Below are 5,881 nucleotides of genomic sequence, written 5' to 3'. Positions count from 1 at the left end.
ATAGAAGAAGCAGAAAGAAAGAAAAGCAAAAGATGTTCCCACACCGGGACTCGAACCCGGATCTGCTGGGTGAGAGCCAGCTATCCTAACCGCCTAGACTATATGGGAAGGCTGAACAATGAAACCGCACTCAAAATAACAAACCCAACGCAAATATACACACGCACAACCACTGCAACCACTGCAACCACGCCCCAAACGCACGCTTCATACGCACTCGCCATCCTTCCAAGCGCTCTTACAGATACGACTCCGCTCATTGCCTTTGCCGAGCCGCATAAACTCATCGACGCTATTCATCGTCTCATCGGGACGACGTATTTATTACACGCTGCTCGAGGCCACCTTGCCGTCCTTTGGTTCGGCTCAGCCGGTTGACGCTAGTGGGCGTCCGAGGAAAGGTCATTGCTGATGACAGTGGCGACACTCCACCGTGAAAAGGCCCAGCCGGTAGGTTTGACATTACCACATGCAGGAGCGTAGGGACTCGCAGGCGGAACTTACCGAGTGACTGCGACGTGCTTGTTGTAATCTCGCTGAGAAAGCGTGCGAGGTAGACGAAATAGAAGAAGCAGAAAGAAAGAAAAGCAAAATATGTTCCCACACCGGAACTCGAACCCGGATCTGCTGGGTGAGAGCCAGCTATCCTAACCGCCTAGACTATATGGGAAGGCTGAACAATGAAACCGCACTCAAAATAACAAACCCAACGCGAATACACACACGCACAACCACTGCAACCACTGCAGCCACGCCCCAAACGCACGCTTCAAACGCACACGCCATCCTACCAAGCGCTCTCACGGATACGACCCCGCTCATTGCCTTTGCCGAGACGCATAAACTCATCGACGCTATTCATCGTCTCATCGGGACGACGTATTTATTACACGCTGCTCGAGGCCACATTGCCGTCTTTTGGCTCGTTTCAGCCGGTTGACGCTAGTGGGCGTCCGTGGAAAGGTCATTGCTGATGACAGTGGCGACACTCCACCGTGAAAAGGCCCAGACGGTTGGTTTGGCATTACCACATGCAGGAGCGTAGGGACTCGCAGGCGGAACTTACCGAGTGACTGCGACGCGCTTGTTGTAATCTCGCTGAGAAAGCGTGCGAGGTAGACGAAATAGAAGAAGCAGAAAGAAAGAAAAGCAAAAGATTTTCCCACACCTGGACTCGAACCCGGGTCTGCTGGGTGAGAGCCAGCTATCCTAACCGCCTAGACTATATGGGAAGGCTGAACAATGAAACCGCACTCAAAATAACAAACCCAACGCAAATATACACACGCACAGCCACTGCAACCACTGCAACCACGCCCCAAACGCACGCTTCATACGCACTCGCCATCCTTCCAAGCGCTCTCACGGATACGACTCCGCTCATTGCCTTTGCTGAGCCGCATAAACTCATCGACGCTATTCATCGTCTCATCGGGACGACGTATTTATTACACGCTGCTCGAGGCCACCTTGCCGTCCTTTGGTTCGGCTCAGCCGGTTGACGCTAGTGGGCGTCCGTGGAAAGGTCATTGCTGATGACAGTGGCGACACTCCACCGTGAAAAGGCCCAGACGGTTGGTTTGGCATTACCACATGCAGGAGCGTAGGGACTCGCAGGCGGAACTTACCGAGTGACTGCGACGTGCTTGTTGTAATCTCGCTGAGAAAGCGTGCGAGGTAGACGAAATAGAAGAAGCAGAAAGAAAGAAAAGCAAAATATGTTCCCACACCGGAACTCGAACCCGGATCTGCTGGGTGAGAGCCAGCTATCCTAACCACCTAGACTATATGGGAAGGCTGAACAATGAAACCGCACTCAAAATAACAAACCCAACGCAAATACACACACGCACAACCACTGCAACCACTGCAGCCACGCCCCAAACGCACGCTTCAGACGCACTCGCCATCCTTCCAAGCGCTCTCACGGATACGACTCCGCTCATTGCCTTTGCCGAGCCGCATAAACTCATCGACGCTATTCATCGTCTCATCGGGACGACGTATTTATTACACGCTGCTCGAGGCCACCTTGCCGTCCTTTGGTTCGGCTCAGCCGGTTGACGCTAGTGGGCGTCCGAGGAAAGGGCATTGCTGAAGACAGTGTGCGACACTCCACGGGGAAAAGGCCCCCACGGCAGAATTGACCTTACAATTGGCAGGTTTGGATTTATCCCCAAGCCGCGAGAGGTTAAGGCATCCCCGAGGGCAAATATACGCCAGGAAGTGCCAACGGGCTTGTTTGTTAAATTCGCCTGCAAAAAAGAGCGGGGGCGAGTTGAAACACAATAAAAAAACGAAAAAAGAAAGCAAAATATGTTCCACCCCGAATCGAACCGGATTGCGGGTGAGAGCCAGCTATCAATATATGGGAGGCTGAACATGAAACCGCACTCATAATAACAAACCTAGACTATATGGGAAGGCTGAACAATGAAACCGCACTCATAATAACAAACCCAACGCAAATACACACACGCACAACCACTGCAACCACTGCAACCACGCGCCAAACGCACGCTACATACGCACACGCCATCCTACAAGCGCTCTCACGGATACGACTCCGCTCATTGTCTTTGCTGAGCCGCGTAAACGCATCGACGCTATTCATCGTCTCATCGGGACGACGTATTTATTACACGCTGCTCGAGGCCACCTTGCCGTCCTTTGGTTCGGTCAGCCGGTTGACGCTAGTGGGCGTCCGAGGAAAGGGCATTGCTGATGACAGTGGCGACACTCCACCGTGAAAAGGCCCAGACGGTAGGTTTGGCATTACCACATGCAGGAGCGTAGGGACTCGCAGGCGGAACTTACCGAGTGACTGCGACGCGCTTGTTGTAATCTCGCTGAGAAAGCGTGCGAGGTAGACGAAATAGAAGAAGCAGAAAGAAAGAAAAGCAAAAGATGTTCCCACACCGGAACTCGAACCCGGATCTGCTGGGTGAGAGCCAGCTATCCTAACCGCCTAGACTATATGGGAAGGCTGAACAATGAAACCGCACTCATAATAACAAACCCAACGCAAATACACACACGCACAACCACTGCAACCACTGCAACCACGTTCCAAACGCACGCTTCAAACGCACACGCCATCCTACCAAGCGCTCTCACGGATACGACTCCGCTCATTGCCTTTGCCGAGCCGCATAAACGCATCGACGCTATTCATCGTCTCATCGGGACGACGTATTTATTACACGCTGCTCGAGGCCACCTTGCCGTCCTTTGGTTCGGCTAAGCCGGTTGACGCTAGTGGGCGTCCGAGGAAAGGGCATTGCTGATGACAGTGGCGACACTCCACCGTGAAAAGGCCCAGACGGTAGGTTTGGCATTACCACATGCAGGAGCGTAGGGACTCGCAGGCGGAACTTACCGAGTGACTGCGACGCGCTTGTTGTAATCTCGCTGAGAAAGCGTGCGAGGTAGACGAAATAGAAGAAGCAGAAAGAAAAAAAAGCAAAAGATGTTCCCACACCGGGACTCGAACCCGGATCTGCTGGGTGAGAGCCAGCTATCCTAACCGCCTAGACTATATGGGAAGGCTGCACAATGAAACCGTACTCAAAATAACAAACCCAACGCAAATACACACACGCACAACCACTGCAACCACTGCAGCCACGCCCCAAACGCACGCTTCAGACGCACTCGCCATCCTTCCAAGCGCTCTCACGGATACGACTCCGCTCATTGCCTTTGCCGAGCCGCATAAACTCATCGACGCTATTCATCGTCTCATCGGGACGACGTATTTATTACACGCTGCTCGAGGCCACCTTGCCGTCCTTTGGTTCGGTTCAGCCGGTTGACGCTAGTGGGCGTCCGTGGAAAGGTCATTGCTGATGACAGTGGCGACACTCCACCGTGAAAAGGCCCAGCCGGTTGGTTTGGCATTACCACATGCAGGAGCGTAGGGACTCGCAGGCGGAACTTACCGAGTGACTACGACGCGCTTGTTGTAATCTCGCTGAGAAAGCGTGCGAGGTAGACGAAATAGAAGAAGCAGAAAGAAAGAAAAGCAAAAGATGTTCCCACACCGGGACTCGAACCCGGATCTGCTGGGTGAGAGCCAGCTATCCTAACCGCCTAGACTATATGGGAAGGCTGAGCAATGAAACCGGCACTCAAAATAACAAACCCAACGCAAATACACACACGCACAACCACTGCAACCACTGCAGCCACGCCCCAAACGCACGCTTCATACGCACTCGCCATCCTTCCAAGCGCTCTCACGGATACGACTCCGCTCATTGCCTTTGCCGAGCCGCATAAACTCATCGACGCTATTCATCGTCTCATCGGGACGACGTATTTATTACACGCTGCTCGAGGCCACCTTGCCGTCTTTTGGCTCGTTTCAGCCGGTTGACGCTAGTGGGCGTCCGTGGAAAGGTCATTGCTGATGACAGTGGCGACACTCCACCGTGAAAAGGCCCAGACGGTAGGTTTGGCATTACCACATGCAGGAGCGTAGGGACTCGCAGGCGGAACTTACCGAGTGACTGCGACGTGCTTGTTGTAATCTCGCTGAGAAAGCGTGCGAGGTAGACGAAATAGAAGAAGCAGAAAGAAAGAAAAGCAAAAGATGTTCCCACACCGGGACTCGAACCCGGATCTGCTGGGTGAGAGCCAGCTATCCTAACCGACGTCCCTATATGGGAAGGCTGAACAATGAAACCGCACTCAAAATAACAAACCTAGACTATATGGGAAGGCTGAACAATGAAACCGCACTCATAATAACAAACCCAACGCAAATACACACACGCACAACCACTGCAACCACTGCAACCACGCCCCAAACGCACGCTTCATACGCACACGCCATCCTACCAAGCGCTCTCACGGATACGACTCCGCTCATTGCCTTTGCTGAGCCGCGTAAACGCATCGACGCTATTCATCGTCTCATCGGGACGACGTATTTATTACACGCTGCTCGAGGCCACCTTGCCGTCCTTTGGTTCGGTTCAGCCGGTTGACGCTAGTGGGCGTCCGAGGAAGGTCATTGCTGATGACAGTGGCGACACTCCACCGTGAAAAGGCCCAGACGGTAGGTTTGGCATTACCACATGCAGGAGCGTAGCGACTCGCAGGCGGAACTTACCGAGTGACTGCGACGTGCTTGTTGTAATCTCGCTGAGAAAGCGTGCGAGGTAGACGAAATAGAAGAAGCAGAAAGAAAGAAAAGCAAAAGATGTTCCCACACCGGAACTCGAACCCGGATCTGCTGGGGTGAGAGCCAGCTATCCTAACCACCTAGACTATATGGGAAGGCTGAACAATGAAACCGCACTCAAAATAACAAACCCAACGCAAATACACACACGCACAACCACTGCAACCACTGCAACCACGCCCCCAAACGCACGCTTCAAACGCACACGCCATCCTACCCAAGCGCTCTCACGGATACGACTCCGCTCATTGCCTTTGCCGAGACGCATTAACGCATCGACGCTATTCATCGTCTCATCGGGACGACGTATTTATTACACGCTGCTCGAGGCCACCTTGCCGTCCTTTGGTTCGGTTCAGCCGGTTGACGCTAGTGGGCGTCCGAGGAAAGGTCATTGCTGATGACAGTGGCGACACTCCACCGTGAAAAGGCCCAGACGGTAGGTTTGGCATTACCACATGCAGGAGCGTAGCGACTCGCAGGCGGAACTTACCGAGTGACTACGACGCGCTTGTTGTAATCTCGCTGAGAAAGCGTGCGAGGTAGACGAAATAGAAGAAGCAGAAAGAAAGAAAAGCAAAAGATGTTCCCACACCGGAACTCGAACCCGGATCTGCTGGGTGAGAGCCAGCTATCCTAACCACCTAGACTATATGGGAAGGCTGAACAATGAAACCGCACTCAAAATAACAA

General features: G+C 53.0%; 1 non-coding gene across 1 annotated transcript; it reads right to left on the bottom strand.

The window, feature by feature from the left end:
- Positions 1-4,597: 4,597 nt before the first annotated feature.
- PITG_29918 lies at positions 4,598-4,670 on the bottom strand. Its single transcript has one exon. It is a non-coding gene; the product is annotated as a tRNA-Glu (tRNA).
- Between the last annotated feature and the right edge of the window lie 1,211 nt (positions 4,671-5,881).

This window comes from Phytophthora infestans, genomic scaffold (genome assembly GCF_000142945.1).
Source record: "Phytophthora infestans T30-4 supercont1.68 genomic scaffold, whole genome shotgun sequence".
NCBI lineage: Eukaryota > Oomycota > Peronosporomycetes > Peronosporales > Peronosporaceae > Phytophthora > Phytophthora infestans.
The sequence above is the reverse complement of the archived record's forward strand: the minus strand, read 5'-3'. Positions and strand labels throughout refer to the sequence as shown.